Raw genomic sequence first — 19327 nt, 5'->3', positions numbered from 1 at the left:
TTTTGTCAGAGACATTTTTAGTTAGTGTTTTACGTTAGTACGTACGTATTTTGAGGCCCTAACTATGTACGTATTTTAGTACGTACGTAATTAGGGCCTCAAAAGACCACAAACAAACTAGTTTGGCCATTGCTGTAAGAATTTATGGATTTACAGATAATGCATCGAATTTAGTCATCATGACCCTGTAATCATGAAACTAGAAAAAGGAAACATTTATGCCTGCTATGCTGAAAAATGAAGAATATCTAAAGCAACGTAGTACCTCACAGTGTGGAAGCGCTTAAAACAACCTAAGAACATCAATCCGAAAGCGCCGCTCTTTCGCTTCTGCTTGCCCACCTCGTTGTCACACATTAGTTTGGTCAAGCTTCTTTTTTACAACTGCAAGCTCCTAAAAAATGAAACGACAGTGGTGTCGATCGCAGTTGGGGTAGTTGAAGAAATACTGCTCCAAGTGTGAGCAGGTCATGTTTTGTTTTTGAGGTACTAGAAACTTTTGTTAGGTGTCGTCATTTGACGAGTTCAGGGCCGAAAGGGCCAAGTAGCCGTTTTTATTCTGTGAGATTTTCTAAGTAGTACCTCTTTTCAGTGACACGCAAAAATACGTAGAGAGATGTGCATTATAGAATTCTACTTGTTCCAGTGTGAAGGGCTATGTACCGCGGAAATCAAGAGCAGGACGTGGTAAAAATGTTAAAAGAAACCAATTCGCTCCGACCACTGAGTCTTTCTTTTTTACACTTCACAGCACAATTCGTGCCAAAGAAATTGCAAAAAATGAAGGCTTCTTTTTACTTTGCGGTCAGACTGTCTCATTTGAAATAAGCCTGAACCAATCGATCATATTTCTAGGGGCGAGGCTTTTTAAAGCAGCACCTGTTTGTCCTTCGTAGTACTGCGTAACTTCTCATACGCTTTGACCTGCAAGGTGGTGCCGGTGGGAGATTTCTCCTGTGCGTTGTTGAACAAAACCCAACTTCTCCTGTCTCTCATTCCCCATTAGCAGCCATTGGCATGTACATTGAGCACTATCTCACTAGAAAGGGTTGCTACGTTATACTCGCTGGGCGTAACCTCCCTGGTTTTAGAAAGGTTTAGCGAGCGTTGGGCCGCAGTGCCATGAATACAGGGAACTAGTATATACCATAAACTCTATGAACTCGAGGTGGTTAAAAGTGTGAAGTAGACTCGAAGCGCAAGCCATAAGGAAGTGTGCGTGTGCCACCTCTCATTTAGTCCTTGGAATGTCCGGTGGATGGCGGTGCTTCTATATTGGGAATATATGATGAAAAGATGCGAGATGGTGATACTTGGAGGGCTGACTTGATGGACGATTGGACACACAGACAGATGCATCGACGGACAGACGGGTGACTGCACGGACGGATGGACGCATGGACAGACGCAAGAGCGGATGCATGGACGAACGCAGGGATGGACGCACGGATGGACGTGCGCATGCACGAACAGACGCACGCACGGACGGGCGGATGAACGCATGGACGGTCACACAGACGGACGCATGGACTGACGGAAGCAAGAACGAATGGACGGACGGATGCTTCGCCCACTCTCCATTATTCACCCCGTGGATATGCTGCCATTTTTTTACGATTGCATGGAGAGAGTATTTTTGGGATACTCTGCAAAGAACAATCTAGGTGGCGTTCCCTTTGGATTCATTCGGTCTCATATGTTGCTCTCAACTGATAATGAGGATGGTTTGCCCTTCGACCTAATAATGTTAACAGGCCTGCACTGTGTTGCCGGTCCGTAAAGCGCTGTTATTTAGATGCAAGACCCACAAGAGTGCACTATGTGTTGTTATTGTCTCTATGTGATTATTGACGTATACTATGTTGCAATGACAAGCGTTCCCCGCAGCTGTTAGTGCCGACCGAGATGTCGAGGGTTCGACTTCCGCTGATGGAACGCTTTCTTTGCCCTTCAATCGAACGTATTTTCGACGTCCTTCTCGTGACAGAAGCATGTAAATGAAGTCCCAGTGTACCCGGCATAAATCATTTTCGGGTAAATATTCACAGAAGGTGGCGTAGCTTGCGTAAAACCGCAATGCTACAGAGACAGCCTAGCTGATACAGTCTTGTGTAGCCCCGAATTTTGATGTTCTTCCCGTTTATTTTATACTGTTTTCTTCTGACTTCTTCGCTGCTTATTGAGCAGCCAACCATGCAACAACAGCTGACTGGGCACAACAAATTCACACGTGAATGCGAGAAGCGGTCGCCATGATGATGCTCGACAATGCGGGGTTATTCACAAGACCTACACGCGCTGATCAGCAAAGGTGTAATGGCGGCGCTGCGGCGCCTCTTCATCGTGACTCCGCGAACCTTCAGGATACTGCCACCGCCACCTGGCATAAAGGAAATATGTTTTACGTTACAGAAAGAGTGCGATACTGAAGCGGGGTACGAAGAGTGGGAAGACGAAAGAATGACCGAACTCTCCCAAAGGGTACATAGGCTCTGCTTGTCCCGTACTCGGGTTTCTTGAAGTCATTGTGTGATCGAGAGAGTCGAACCAGTCTTTCAGAACTATAGTGTTACCCATGTCGCATCTGTCACCTACTAGAACGCACTATGTCAAGCACGCATGGTCTGGTGGTTAGAGTTTAGGGCCTTACTTGATGAGATGAAGCGCTGGAACTAAACGACGCGGAAGTTGCCCGTCCCTTTGTGAGTTGGCGTGCTTGAATTAGCTGCCGCTGCATTGGGCTGGCGACACATATAATGGCTAGCTGTGCGCAGACAAGGAGAGTAGCAGGAGTGGTTGTGAAGCAGACCCTCTGCGCGCCACAACTGCTTAATATTTCTTTCTTGCTTTCCTGAAAAAACTCTTAACATAGTTTTTGTAAAGTTATTTTTTCATGCCATATTCATGAAACCTGCAGGACCACGAATATACTGTGTCGTCACCAAGGCAGTTCACACAGTGACATTCAGGATTATAGTGGCGAGAAACTCATTCCACCCCTGTGGAATGTACTTTGCAAACTAGTGAGCTATCGCCACATTTTGACATCTAAATATCTTCGTGGCTCTCGGTACGTGTGGCTGAACTTGTAGTTTGGCGTAGCCCGTTTCTATATAATACTGTAGCACTTTGCTTGATTTAAATATCAGTGTAATGTACTTTCTAGACTTTTCTGCATTGTCTTTTCATATGGTTTTAGTATGTTTACATCACTGCCAGCTTGTGTCAGATGTCATAATCAGAAACTAGGTTGCAGAGATTCTTCATAGACCAATATAGAGTAATCGCGATAGGAATGCTTCCAAAGAATGTAACGTTTGTTTAAGTACTGCTGCTTGTCTCGCAGTACTAACAGAAGCATGCGATGAGAATTTTTTAGGCCTTATAGCCAAGTCAATTTTATATAAGCCGGATGATAACTGTGTATAGCGGTGGATAAGGAGGAAATTAAGACACCCTATCGCCACAACGCGAGGATGACTACAGCGCCACCACACGGGCTACGAACGCTCTGCTAAAGCTATGAAACTATGCAAGTGTAAGTGATTGTTCGAAAATGCGCATCATTGTTGCTCGACAAATAACAGTCTAAAAATTTCGCCCTATAAAACGACCTTACAGAGATCCAAACATCACCGAAGCCGTGACAAACGTCGTAGGGCTTTCTCGGAACCGGAAGTGATCTCAACCGTAATTGTTTTCCCATGACTTTGCGGGCTGGAATATTAGGATTGCTGGCAGGATTGCAAAGCCCAGGTTGGAGATATGCGTGATGGGGAGGCAGTGCCCCAACAGCTTGGTCCAGGGCATGCACTGCAGCGAATGCTGCAGTCGGGTTTCTCTATGGCGTGTATATAGTGTGTCCGCGCCCCTGTTCCAGCGACGGGGGCGCAATATCACCTGTAGTAGGGGCAAGCACGTTGGCAGCCGGATAGCGGGTAGTGTGAGCACGTACGATAACTTATGTAGGAACGTTGAAGTGGCACCAGTCAACGTTGGTTCAATGCTGATCGTCCGTATATGATTATGCATGTCAATCCCGTTACGCGCATGTTTATTAAAATTACACTTATCTATCTATTTATCTATCTATCTATCTATCTATCTATATTCATCTATCTACGTGCACTGAAAAATAGTTGCAGCCTTCAGGAAGTTTAAGCTTGTTGAGAAGTGTGCATCTGAAAGAGAGTACACACTAGAATGTCTCTTGAAAAAAAATCTTTTTTTAGATGCGAAGCATTTCTTAGCGAATGTTGGTGACATTGAGCATATCTATCTATCTATCTATCTATCTATCTATCTATCTATCTATCTATCTATCTATCTATCTATCTATCTATCTATCTATCTATCTATCTATCTATCTATCTATCTATCTATCTATCTACTATCTATCTATCTATCATTCTAGCCGCCTACGACTTTTAGCTCTCCTGGCCGTTTGGATACCAAACTTGGTATGGATACCAAACTTGGTATGGCATAACATGACTCTATGACGAGCATACTTAATTAGTCGTGACATGATAATGATGATATGTGTGTCATGAATGTCATGATTTACATTTCATGGTCTTGCTGCTCTTGCAGTGGTTACGTTCACATGACAAGTTGCAAAACTGTATCTACGTGCTTGTAGATGCTGGAGAAAAGCAAGCCCATTCAAACTTTGAAACACCCCAACTAATTAGTATCGCAAAATGGAAACTGCAGATGACGAGTGAGAACACTCACACAGAGTTTCGCTTTCTTGCTAGCAATGTGGTTGACGGACGCGGCAGCGAGAATGCTCCCAAATAGCATTCATCATTTGGGAGTGTATTTGGCCTTGTCGTTCGGGTTGCAACTAAAGCATACTCTTAATTGCACTCGAAAACATTCATTGTGGGCGTAAGTTGACCCTCGCTAGGCTCTTCGTTTGACAAAGGTCTCACCAGGAGAAGACGATCCACGCCCAAGCGCAGCGGCTGCTGCAGTGTGATTGAAAGCGAAGTACATAAACATACGTCACACGCACGAGGGAGCCATACCAAAATCTGGAGGCCAATAGGTTGTTCTTGGCATGAAAACTGCTTTGACCAAGCTTCTAAGTGGCAGAGCCAAACCGAATAATAATGATGCTCACATCAGCGTCTATTTGATAGATATTTGTAGGAAGTATCACAGAGCACAATCATAGGGGTATCAACCTATTCGCAGTATCGATAGTGCGCCCCCGTTTTCAAAAACATCTTACGATAAGATATTGGGTAACACGTAAGGTTCGCCTCTAAGAGTTGACGCTAGTGATAATCCGTTCTTATGTGTACTTAGTCTATGAAAAAAAAAATGTTGCAGCTTTGTCCCAAATGCGAACCAATGAACACGTTAAGAACAAACTGTGAGGCCACGTGAAGAATATCAAGCAGATCAAAATATGTCCGGTGTTTCTCATGCATAAGTGACGTGCGAAACGTACTCACATGTAGAGATGAGCACGAATGAACGTCTCTGTTGTTATTTCTCTGTCTGAAAAGCCCGCCCTTTTCGAAAACGAGATTGAACAACGAGAGCAGTGACCCTTGTGCTCCCGGTAACTACCACAGACTCTTTGCTAAAAGCCCAAGGCGTGCAGTTGTTCTCACCGCGAGATAAGCAAGCACACGCGATATTGTCCGCCCGGCCTCCTTTCTTGGGGCAAAGTAGGCGTGGGAAAACGCCCACCTCCGCGTCGTGACAATCTTGCGACGCGCGCTCATTGCTCCATCTTGCTAGTAATGCTGAAAACTCGATAGCCCCCCCCCCCAAGATGCCCAGCGGTAAGTGGCAGATATAAATAGCTTGCCTTTCAAACGTTGATGGAGGTGTTCCTACGTGGCTAAGTGGCCTATGGCTCACACTTACAATTCAGAGGTCGGAGGTTCGATTCCGCTCGCCGGTGTCTTTTTCTGGAATATTAGATGCGAAGCAGCTCTTTGACTAGCTTTTGTAACGCTGCCCTTCCATCCGCAGCGCTCCTTTCCCCACAGGTGTTGGAGCGGTACCAAGTAGGTCGCGCATTTCTAGCAGTGCATGGTGACGACTCTCCCTGGCCTTCCGCGCGCTCGCCACTGCCAGCTCTCTCCCTCACCTTACCCCCTCTACCACTCACAACGCTCGAGCCTAGTCCTCACGTGTGCATCATCTCACCCAGCCACCTCTCTTCATCTGCCAGCGAGATGAAGCCGCATGCCGGTGGGTGCGCGCTCTGCGTACGCCTCAAGAATCTCGCGATGCCGACAATGCGTACAGTGCACCGCTGTTTGCAGCGCGATCGGTTCGACGGGTGGTTGCGCCCTCGCGGCATCCTTCCTTCTAGCGTGGGCGTAGCTTTCCCGGCTGTCACCAACACATCTGCGGTTAACTAAGCTGATCGCGTTCGCGAATGGCGACGTCAACACCGACGAGGCGTGAGCTAGGGAAGCAGAATGCAAACGTCGGCAGTGGAAGACTAGCGGCACCGAGGAGGTGAGAGTCAAGAACACTGATCGCGTTCGAGAATAAAGACGGCGTGCGCGTAACACCGACGGTACGTGAGCCAAGGAAGCCGAGCGCAAGCGTCTTCTACGAGTCCCGCCTTCCATGTCTTTGCGTTTCAATTGTTTACGAAACACTAAACCTAGTTTCACTTCAAGCCCTTTTTCGAGAAACCGTGTCGACGCCCGTTTCAACCGGCGCAACGCCATGCGCACCGCTGCTGCTTCGCATGTCACCAGGGTTTTCTTCGGAGAGATGGTCCACATATTTTTTTTCTTTCTTTCGTTTACATATATACAGATACGTATACATATGGGGTGAATGACGATGATGCCGACGCCCACATTGACGTCGACGTCGGTGGCAAAATCCAGCCGAAAGCGTCCATATATTTGCTATCGCGATCATATTTTCAAACGTGCTACTATCCGCAACGTAGCCGTCAGAGTGCCGCAGCCTGTGTGCTTTTATAGTGATTAAGTAACTTTAAACTATCAAGTCAATATGATAATATCCCGTGTTCTGACGGACGATGGTAATGTACGCCTGTACCACGCATTATTATGAAAAGAGCTCATGTATTATCGCTAACCAAGTACAAAGGAAGCGTGTTGTTGTAAAGCGTGAATGTTACTTTAAATGAATTTCCGAACAGAGGCAGTTATTTTTATTACTCACAAGCAGAGTCGTGGTGTGTGGTCGAACACCCACGTACCACGCAAAGGACCCGAGTTCGATCCCCACTTAGACAGATAATTATTATTTATACTTTATTAGCATCTATCTTGATTTTCCGGTCATGCAAAGATGATTTTTTGCTCACAACCGCCGACACCCAGGGGGGAATTTCAGCGAAACGAGCTTTTTTAACGTTGTCACGTTAAAATAAAACATCCAAAACCAAAGAAGCACAAAAATAGGCAGATCCCACGTCAGTGGGAATCCGTGATATGCGAAGCACGAAGGTCTATACGTCAGATTAAAATCAGCACAACGTTATGAGGTGGAGGTAAATTAGGCCATTCATGACTTCCATGTCATAATTACCACATTTACCTTCATCATCTATGCATGCCACCCGATACCAAATTTGGTATATGTGGAACTAGTGAAACGGCCGCGAGCGTGCTATGAGCGTAGCATGTAGTCCAGTATTACATGACACGCATGTCATTATTAGCATGTTCGGACGTGTCATTTAACTTCGTCGTTCATTGACGTCATGTAATGCTAAATTTGGTATATATGAAGCTAGAGAAACGACAACGAGCGCATCATGAGCGTGGCATGTGTTCGTGTTTTTATATGTCACGCATCTCATGGTTATCATGTTTGCAAAAGTCACATACATTCGTCGCCCATTCACGTCCCGTAGTACAAAACTTGGTATATGTGAAGCAAGCGAAATGATGGGGAGAGTACCATGAAGGGCCCTACATACTGCGACGTAACGGTGATGCACGTGTGCTGGGCGCAACGACGCCACGCTAGCGAAACGCGAACACTCTATAGTATGACGCCAGACGCGACCAGCGTCTCTCGGCACGGCCCGGCGTCAACCGGCGCGAAATGCAACATGTGCATTTCGCACCGACGACGTTACCCAGAATGCAGGACGCGGGCGCTTCGCGAAGTGATCGGACGCGACGCTCATCGGCTCCGTCGATTTTCGGCTGGAACCGTGCTCTTTTCAATGTGGCTGCTCTAAACCTTGTGCGACTGCAGCTGGAAAGTCAGCAAGATTCCGGAGACACCGATCTTACCCAGGTACGCCCAATGTTCGGCCACTTCGAGCAACTTTGCATCACAACGTAGCGAACGAGCTAAGCCTCACGGCTGCGGCTCCGCCGCTGCTGGATGCGGAGACGCCGCTCGGTCAACTCCTCAACATGGCGCTGCCTGAACAACGTGGCTACGACCCTACGACTCTGTCGTGGTCATATATCCTGACAAATCTATCAGACGACGGCCCATCCACCATTTCGGCGGAGCAAGCTGACATTTTTCAACTCGTCGACGGTCAGCGTCGCCGCCGAAGAAACGCGGAAGGAGCCTCTGCACTGAAAACTCCTCTCAACAATCCAACCACTGGAGACGCTCGCGCTCCATCTCCTAAAGCTCCACAAAAGACTTAACCAGTCCCCAAGTGGACGCCGAAACCAACGGTCAGGATGAATCCTGGCGACTACGTGATCCGGCTCAAGCCACGCATCACAGTAGCCCTCAACGCAGCGTTTCAACAAGGAGCGCTCGGCGCTGCCGTTTCCCAACTCATCGGAAGGCAGCCCATGAATGACATCACCGTTTCTCCAAATTGGGAGCAAAACATCATCGTCTGTGGCACGCAGAATAACGAGGTGGTTTAGAAACTGCTGTCGGACTTTCAAATCAACACCAGCAAAGGACTGCTGCCGCTTCGCGGTCACCTCAAGCTCACCGGTGATGTGTGTCGCGGCGTGATTTCTGTGCACAACCTCGTAACCAGTGCGTCCCTGAAACATAGTGTGCAGTGGCGTGGCGGTGAACTACAGGTTTTCCCGCTCAATTTAATCCATGCGCCAGCCAAATTAATCTAGGCGCCAGTCAATTTAATCCAGCCGCCACTGAAATTAATCCAGGTGCCATTCATTTTAATCCAAGTGCCACTGAAATTAATCCAACCGCCAGCCGATTTAATCCGGACGCCAGTGAATTTAACCCTGATGACCTTGTGACTTCAAAACGACCCAGAATTTTCGGGAATGCGTGAAGTGAATAGCTTTGGAGTGAATTTAACAGGGAAAAGCCATGAATGAGTCACTAGTGACACAATGCGACTCGCGCGACTTTATCACGCCTATCACCCGCGTAAGCACTATTCACACCTTCGACATGCATATCAAAGGCAACGCCGTCCACACAGTAATAACTTGATAATTATTAACCTGGCCAATGATCTCATCACGAGTGACTTAGGTGACGTCCTCACGCAAATCACTCACGCACGCACTGTCTTAACCTTCCGTCACGCATATCAAATGAAACGTCTTTGAAAGGGCGGGATCTTGATACCTAAAACTCGGCCAAGTCACCTGATAACCAGTTCCTCAGGGGACGTCATCACAAATATCACCCGCACACGTAATTTACTCGCCTACCGACATGCATACCAAACGAAACGTCTTTGAGAGAGCGATAACGTGTTACCTATGACTCGGCCAACTGACTTGATCACTTGTGATTTAGGTGACGTCATCACGCCTATCACCCACGCACGCAATGTCTAACCTGCCATCATGTATACCAAACGAAACGTCTTCGAGAGGCTAATAAATTGAACGCTGTCAGTCGGCAGAGTGACGTGATCACTAGTGACTCGTGTGACGTGATCGCGTTTGACACCCACGTACGCAGCGTCTAACCTGAGTTCATACATATCAAACGAAACGTGTATGAGAGAGTAATAACTTGAACGCTGTCACAAGGCCCAGTGACGTCATCACTAGTGACTGGCGTGACGTCATCTCGCCTAAGACTCACGCAAGCACTCTATAATGTGCCTTCATGCATATCAAACAAAACGTCTTTGAAAGGGTAATACCTTTAATGCTGGCACTAGGCCGCGTGACGTCATCACTAGTGACTCACGTGACGTCATTACGCCTATCACACGCACACGCAGTGTCCAAACCTGTCTTCATGCATATCAAACGAAATGTCTTTGAGAGAGTAATAACTTGAACGCTGTCACAAGGCCCAGTGACGTCATCACTAGTGACTAGCGTGACGTCATCACGCCTATCACACACGCACGCGGTGTCCAAACCTGTCTTCATGCATATCAAACGAAATGTCTTTGAGAGAGTAATAACTTGAACGCTGTCACAAGGCCCAGTGACGTCATCACTAGTGACTGGCGTGACGTCATCATGCCTGACACCCACGCACGCGGTGTCCAAACCTGTCTTCACGCATATCAAACGAAATGTCTTTGAGAGAGTAATAACTTGAACGCTGTCACAAGGCCCAGTGACGTCATCACTAGTGACTGGCGTGACGTCATCATGCCTGACACCCACGCACGCGGTGTCCAAACCTGTCTTCACGCATATCAAACGAAATGTCTTTGAGAGAGTAATAACTTGAACGCTGTCACAAGGCCCAGTGACGTCATCACTAGTGACTGGCGTGACGTCATCATGCCTGACACCCACGCACGCGGTGTCCAAACCTGTCCTCATGCATATCAAACGAAATGTCTTTGAGAGAGTAATAACTTGAACACTGTCACAAGGCCCAGTGACGTCATCACTAGTGACTGGCGTGACGTCATCATGCCTGACACCCACGCACGCGGTGTCCAAACCTGTCTTCATGCATATCAAACGAAATGTCTTTGAGAGAGTAATAACTTGAACGCTGTCACAAGGCCCAGTGACGTCATCACTAGTGACTGGCGTGACATCATCATGCCTGACACCCACGCACGCGGTGTCCAAACCTGTCTTCATGCATATCAAACGAAACGTCTTTGAGAGAGTAATAACTTGAATGCTCTCACTAGGCCTAGCGACGTCATCACTAGTGACTCATGTGACGTCATCACGTCTATCACACACGCACGCGCTGTCCTAACCTGTTTTCATGCATATCGAACGAAACGTCTGTGAGAGAGCAATAATGTTATACTTATGACTCGGCCAATCGACTTGATCACTATTGACTCACGTGACGTCATCACGACTAACAGTCATGCAAGCACTCTCTAACGTGCTTTCATGAATATCAAACGAAACGTCATTGAGAGAACATTAACTTGAAGGCCGTTGCAGGCAGCGTCTGCTAGTAAAAAACTAACTTCTCGCGCTGCACAGCCGTTCACCAGCTAACCGGTATACGTAGGCACCAGATCGCACGTTTCGAATTCAGTCAAAAGCGTCTTTACATGGCTTTTGTTTGACTTGACGCTTTTCTTGACTCGTGTAGATGCGATGGAAGCAACAGTACCTTCAAGCAGCAGTGTGGTACAACCCAACAACAGTGTCACATCGCTCGTTGAGGGCAGCGCTTCTCCTTCATTCAATAAATAGAAATAATGAAGTCGAAATGACAATTAAGCATTTTACAAACCATACTCAATTACGCAACATTCAACCGATACCCTCACCTCCCTGCGACACGTTTACTCCAGCTCGTCGTGTGGGTAGATGTACGCGTCTTTTCTGTTGCTTCTCGTGTTTCGTAGAATGCCTTGAAAATGCGGGCAGCCAGGCCGCAATACTGTGAACGGACAGGCGTTCTACACTAAACAGGCACGCTTATTACAAGCACACTAACCTATAAGAAACGGCGTGGCGTAGCATGTAGAAAGGAGGGCACGAGTCAGGCACAACATTGAATGGCGCATCAGCAAATGGCCAGTTGCAAATAGCAATAGTATGTATCTGAAGTATGGGGACTGCCCTCTATTACAACGGATTTGTTTCACAGGATAACCAGATGAAATAATTGTTGAGCCGAAGGAGTGGTAGACAAATCTTTTTGTAGCAAGCTTTGGAGCAGGCAGACCGTGCGTCTTATGCTTGATTAAGGATATAGAGTGTTATGACTATAGCCGAATGATATGCAAACGCCTGTTTCGTTTCTTGTGCTCATATCGTGTCATTTTGACACGTGAGTACAAATTAGAGGGCGAGGAGAGCTTTTATAGTGCTTTTATAGTGCCTATATATACCTATTTCGGGCGTTGTAGCCTCAATTCGTATAGGTGCCTGTAAATGTCTGTTTTCAAAATCGATGCCTATATAAACGCTATTTAACCTGAAATTTTGTTTTGAAGTACCACTGAGCCCGGTATTCATGTTACCGGGCAAAATATGGGTTTCAGGACTCTGTGCGGTTCAAACTACTCTTTATTTCACGAGTTACGTTTAGAACTGTCAAACTCTGAAGGCATTTTAGCCAAGAGGGAGGTAGACTAGCCTCTACACACGTATACCATTCATGTCGCGTCGTCTGCTCAGCCTCTTTCCAGTGTGCGCTCAGAAGCTTAGGGAGCAGGAGGTGCCTCTGTGCAGCGGCAGGAAGATGAAGAATGAATGCGAAACTGTGGAGAGTCATCAGGGGAAGTAAGGAAGTAGAGTGCAGATAAAAAAAGCAATATCTATGTAGTTTTTGTTTTTTGTTTGTCATTTACATGTGGTGCCTCACTGGGTCACCTGAAAATATTTATTTAGGCAGTGGAAAATGTTGCCTGCCCAATGAAAAGGTTTGTGTCACTAGAAATTTTAATTTGACCATTAGAAGCGGCGGAAGCATAATCTCAGGAGGTGAGCTTGAAACCTTCGCCACTAACTCTAAGAAGACTTCATAAGTCCAATTCCTTCCCCGCATTTGGTATGAAATTCACTCGGAGCTGGAGCATCACACGACGTGCATGAGCACGTCATGCGCGCGTAACCTACACTCGCATGAGATGCCCATGTCAGCCCGTGCGTGCAAGCGGTGTTCTGCCGTCTCGATGTTCTTTTGTATTGTACTGCGAGTTTTTGTGGGATGGATTCCTATCTGCGCGCACGTTTGGAGAGGCTGGCTTGAATAACGTATCATTACCCCGATACACAGCGTCACACCGCTGCATCTTCTGCTAGGGACGATACACCAAAACCACGCCCAGCGTTGTGAATGCTGGCCCCGAAACAACGCGCAAACTGCGAGAACACCAACGCAAACAAAATGGAGGAACCTTAGTCTCGCGTCTCTCTCGATATGAAATAAATAAATAAGGCGAATAGATTTCGCCTGTGTGTTCTAACATTTTTGTAAACTTTCATGCTTCTATTTAGGCAACAGTTTGTACAAATTACACACGTTGTCTCAAATAGTTCTCGCAGTGTCACGTACTACTTTGACATAGACAGGACCATTCTATCACCTTCACCATGTTGGGGCGCACGCCCATGAGATGAAGGTAAAGCCGTGTTCAGTTTGGCCTATCACCTCTTTATGCCACGCGTAGTACTGGAAATCTTGGTAAATGAGATCTTGAGCGCTCAGTGCATTCATTCCTTTACGCTTCTCAAAACTCTTAAGTTTGTGTAACGACCCTTAAAGTGTTCACAGACAGAAGAAAAATTGAGCCTGTGTGGTTAGGCCAAGTTAATACGCCGCAAAAAAAAATCCTTCTGGCGCCTGACACTCTGACTATTTGCGCATGTATGGCCCTTCTTAGCTATGGCACACAGAAAGAGACCCAGAAGCATATTTCTACGATGGTGCACACTTAACTGACCATGCTGAACTAGAAATGGAGAGACCGTATTCTGCGAACCCCGCGGAAAAACGCATGTTTATGCTAAATCATTACCACTTGTACAATTATAAACTAGAACATTTTTGCTTACTTTCATGTCATACAGACAGATACCACACCTGTTTATTGGAAAATTTGAGTTTTGTCAAAGATTATTCTGTCTATATTCACAATTTTGGAAGCCTGAAAGAGTGTTTTGGCCACCTATTATTGGTGCCTAAATCCCGGTTTTTCACTGCCTATAGAGCTGGCCTCTATAGTTACGACCTACCTGACATGTTTTCGCAACGCCGAAGCAAAAATAATGCCCGTTTAAAACATCTACCGTACCTCAAGAAAAAAATTGTTGTTCTGATAACGTCGAGCTCATCAAATTGGTTATGAAATGGGTGATGAAAGAGAACTGGGGCAAGCCCGTGAGAAACAAAATTTATTATTATGCAGGCAAAGCAATTTTCATAAACACGCACCCATAGATGTGCTGCTGAGCAGTGTTCTACATATCAAGGCAGTCGAGGGCAGCTTGTACAAAAGTGTAATTGTGCCTATCATAAGCGGCACAGTCCACACGCTGGATGTGCTGCATAGAGCGCCCCGCGGCCTCAACCAGCAGAGCACGGCGATGTTCTTTCTTGGAGATCCCTTCCGGTGTCGTGAGGAGATCATCCCTCCGCTCGCTTAAGAATCCCTTTTCACCTGCCTTGAACTTTGAGAAGAGCTCCTCAATCGGATTGAAGAAAGGGCTGTATGGCGGTAGCCACTTGACTGTGTGGTCGCTTGCCGCGAGGACAGCCTGTTCGGCGCGGCGGTGCGCTGGTGCGTTGTCAAGCAGGAACACTGCCTGTATTCCTGGTTCCTGCTGTGAAACTTTACTCGACACTTCTGCAAGAAAGTCGTTGAAGACAGCCCAGTGGACCTTGTCGGCAATTGTCCAGTGGAGAAGGCCATTTGCTGACATGCAGGCTATAACATTTACATTCGCCCCCTTCGCACTAGTTGACAAACGGCATGCTGGAGCACCTCGTTTCGCCCTACCGAAACTGCTGGGCTGTCTTCAACGACTTTCTTGCAGAAGTGTCGAGTAAAGTTTCCCAGCAGGAACCAGGAATACAGGCAGTGTTCCTGTTTGACAACGCACCAGCGCACCGCCGCGCCGAACAGGCTGTCCTCGCGGCAAGCGACCACACAGTCAAGTGGCTACCGCCATACAGCCCTTTCTTCAATCCGATTGAGGAGCTCTTCTCAAAGTTCAAGGCAGGTGCAAAGGAATTCCTAAGCGAGCGGAAGGATGATCTCCTCACGACACCGGAAGGGATCTCCAAGAAAGAACATCGCCGTGCTCTGCTGGTTGAGGCCGCGGGGTGCTCTATGCAGCACATCCAGCGTGTGGACTGTGCCGCTTATGATAGGCACAATTACACTTTTGTACAAGCTGCCCTCGACTGCCTTGATATGTAGGACACTGCTCAGCAGCACATCTATGGGTGCGTGTTTATGAAAATTGCTTTGCCTGTATAATAATAAATTTTATTTCTCACGGACTTGCCCCAGTTCTCTTTCATCACCCATTTCATAACCAATTTGACGAGCTCGACGTTATCAGTACAACAATTTTTTTCTTGAGGTACGGTAGATGTTTTAAACGGGCATCATCTTTGCTTCGGCGTTGCGAAAACATGCCAGGTAGGTCGTAACTATAGAGGCCAGCTCTATAGGCACTGAAAAACCGGGATTTAGGCACCAATAATAGGTGGCCAAAACACTCTTTCAGGCTTCCAAAATTGTGAATATAGGCAGAATAATCTTTGACAAAACTCAAATTTTCCAATAAACAGGTGTCGTATCTGTCTGTATGACATGAAAGCAAGCAAAAATGTTCTAGTTTATAATTGTACAAGTGGGTAATGATTTAGCATGAACATGCGTTTTTCCGCGGGGTTCGCAGAATACGGTCTCTCCATTTCTAGTTCAGCATGGTCAGTTAAGTGTGCACCATCGTAGAAATATGCTTCTGGGTCTCTTTTTGTGTGCCATAGCTAAGAAGGGCTTTACATGCGCAAATAGTCAGAGTGCCAGGCGCCAGAAGGATTTTTTTTTGTGGCGTATTAACTTGGCCTAACCACACAGGCTCAATTTTTCTTCTGTCTGTGAACACTTTGAGGGTCGTTACACAAACTTAAGAGTTTTGAGAAGCGTAAAGGAATGAATGCACTGAGCGCTCAAGATCTCATTTACCAAGATTTCCAGCACTACGCGTGGCATAAAGAGGTGATAGGCCAAACTGAATACGGCTTCACCTTCATCTCCTGGGCGTGCGCCCCAACATGGTGAAGGTGATTGAATGGTCCTGCCTATGTCAAAGTAGTACGTGACACTGCGAGAACTATTTGAGACAACGTGTGTAATTTGTACAAACTGTTGACTAAATAGAAGCTTGAAAGTTTACAAAAATGTTAGAACACACAGGCGAAATCTATTCGCCTTATTTATTTAATTTCATATCGAGAGAGACGCGAGACTAAGGTTCCTCCATTTTGTTTGCGTTGGTGTTCTCGCAGTTTGCGCGTTGTTTCGGGGTGTGATGCAGGTTCTTTGTTGCTGATTTGTTTTTCTCCCGGGCTGAGCCTCAGAGAGTTTTGTTAATAAGGACAAAGCCGTTCGGTTTCCAAGAAACACACAAAAAGTTTAATTGAAAAGTAAAAAGGCAAAGATTCCTCACAAAACAAAACACTTAATAAACAGTTGACTGGACATGACGAAACACATCTGTAAACACCCAACAAGAACGTTCAAAGTCAGTAACTAAACCTAACGTTCGAAAGGGGCTGAGTGATGGGAGTAGCGCAAGATATCTGTTCGGTCTCACCCACACGCTGAATTCCGCCGACGATGAGCAAACCGGAACGCGGTGATTCCGGCTTCAGGACGCGGGCAGGACGGGGATGAAGGAACGCTGGCTGCTGACGACACGTCGAGAAACCAGGCCGGAACGTGGTGGCTCTGGCTTTAGGAGTGTGGACCCGTCTGTGACGAGAGAACGCAGGCTGGTGGTGACGCGTCAGAGAACCAGGGTCGACCTAGTCAAGCAGCTGGGCGCACAGCTCGGGCCCGGAGCCCGACGGCTGTAGCTCGCCTGCCGGAACCAAAGTCCGCAGGCCCTGGAAAGGAGTTCAGGACCGGATGGCCACGGTCCTTTGGAGCGGGAACACGACGGCAGGAGGCCCCGGCCGGTTGAAGACCTGCAGGCTCGGGTCCTACGCCCGACGGCCCATCTTCAGCGCCCGGTCCGGTGACGACCTTCCGCTTGCCCCGTCTTCTTCGAACTCCCCTTGCTCTGGTCTGCTCAGGCTCCTGCTTCAGCTCTGGCCCACTTGTCTCGTTCTCATTGGAGATTCTGTACTTTCGTGGTACCCAGCCATTGGGCCTTGAAATCTCCGTGGTCTATGATCATTGGTTACCTTATCTTTTATTTTGTTCACGGGATGCCACGCGTCCTCATGCACGCGACATCTTCACTGTCGTCGTCTTCGTCGTTGTCTAGGCAGCACCGCGCGTGCACTCTGTTCTCTTCTGTTTTTGTGACGCGCACTTTCCAAAGGCGCGCACTTTGAACGCGCACCACACATCACATACGCCCCCCCTTTTATTCAAGTTTTTTTTTTTTTTTAGAAAAAAAAACTGCCGATGAGTGCGCGTTCTGCACTACGTCACAATTAAACCACATATTTGCACCACGCAGTTCAACACATCACCGGGCTACAGTTCGCTACATCGTCCAAAGGTCCACATTCGCTAACCACTATATACACACGAAGCAAAAAAATTCTGAACTCAACTAGCGGATCATAAAAATTCCCAAATTAGCCTGTTTAATACAGCCCATTTTTTTTTATATATACCCTATTAGGTAAAAAAAAGAACTACACATCGAGTCAATGTTATATTGCATGTAACTTCTTAAACTGTTCCCATGAAACAGCCTTCCGCAGTCCGAAACCAAGATCCAGAAGAAATCACCAGGAAATCAAACTTGACGCTTAAGTTATAGCGTCCCAAACAAAATGTTTAGTGGCCCTAACCAATTGACAAGAGTGAGGAATTCGACGCCGGTGGAAGAATTGTCGGCCGTAAGCTCGTCTGAACCTACAGCTGCGGATCACCAGACGCCCAACCTCTAAATCACAAGCATACACACTGGAATGGATGTATGCCAGTCGGAAGCGTTGCCTCAAGGTGCGCCAGTACAACCACGTCTGAATGACTTCATGCTTCCCGGGAACGCCTTGCTTGAGCTCGTAAGCCGACAATCGTTCAGACACTTTTAGAGATGCGACCTCTTCAACCGAAGATGCCAGAGAGCACCAGTCGGCGTCCTTCCTCGTACAATGAGTTGCTGGACCATTACTCCCTGCGTGCTCAGCCTCCATCACTTCAGCTTTTTGTCTTGCTCTTTCATCAAAACTTTGAACCCCTCTGCCCGAGTCATCGTGCCTATCCTCATTACTACGTAGAGCTGACTTACACTGCAACTCTACTCTCTGTTCTTCAAGTTTTTCTGCATTTTGCTCCAGTTTACTCATGAAAGCATCATCTACAATTTCTCGAGAACTCAAGCCCTCTCTCTGTATAGGCGAGTTATATTCATCGTGAAAAGCTGTGCACGTAGCACCTGTTGCTACATCCAGTGGCCCAAAACAAAAGGCAGAAACTAGATCGGAGCTTTCATTACGGCATTCGCCGGCGTTAGCTAGATGTTTTATTGCTCCTTCAATGGAGCTCTTCAGAGACAATCCTACCTCTGCATGAAGTGTGCTTGACTTCTCGCAGGTTTTAACACACCCTTTACTTTGAATGGAACGTTCTTGTTCCATGCTCACGAAGCATTCCCGTGCTTCAATAAGCTCCTCGAGCCTTTTAGTTTCTTCACTACCCACCTCCCTGTCATACGCTTGCCTAGTTTCACTCTCTAGCGAAAGGTCATGAGGTGGTACAGGGTCAGCCTGATATAAATTCAAATCGCTCGTGACGTAACTGCTGTCAGAGCACACCTCAGCCACTCGTTCACTCCTCTGTATCCCCAGCTTCCCCGTTCTTGCCAGGGCAAGCTCGAGTCGCCGCTCGAAATCCACCCTCTCTAATTGGAGCTGCTGCTTCTTTGCGCGTGTCTCCAGTTCGAGCTGTTTTTCTTTTTCGCGCGTCTCGAGCTCAAGCTGCTCCTTCTTGGCCTGCGTCTCCCGTTCCAACTGTTCCTTTCGAGCTTCTCGTTCCGCAGCCCGTTGCTCACGCTCCCTCTCCATCCGCTCCTCGTACCATACTCTAAACTCCGCTCCCGTCAGTCCCATTTTATCCGCCAACTCAATTAACTCCCACGTGTTCGTCATCGTGTTAACCGCGTCAAAAAATCTACTGGAAAAACAAACGACTTTGTCCTGTCGCGGACGCCAATTTGTGATGCAGGTTCTTTGTTGCTGATTTGTTTTTCTCCCGGGCTGAGCCTCAGAGAGTTTTGTTAATAAGGACAAAGCCGTTCGGTTTCCA

Source organism: Rhipicephalus microplus, chromosome 9 (assembly GCF_043290135.1).
Source record: "Rhipicephalus microplus isolate Deutch F79 chromosome 9, USDA_Rmic, whole genome shotgun sequence".
Taxonomy (NCBI): Eukaryota; Metazoa; Arthropoda; class Arachnida; order Ixodida; family Ixodidae; genus Rhipicephalus; species Rhipicephalus microplus.
The sequence above is the reverse complement of the archived record's forward strand: the minus strand, read 5'-3'. Positions refer to the sequence as shown.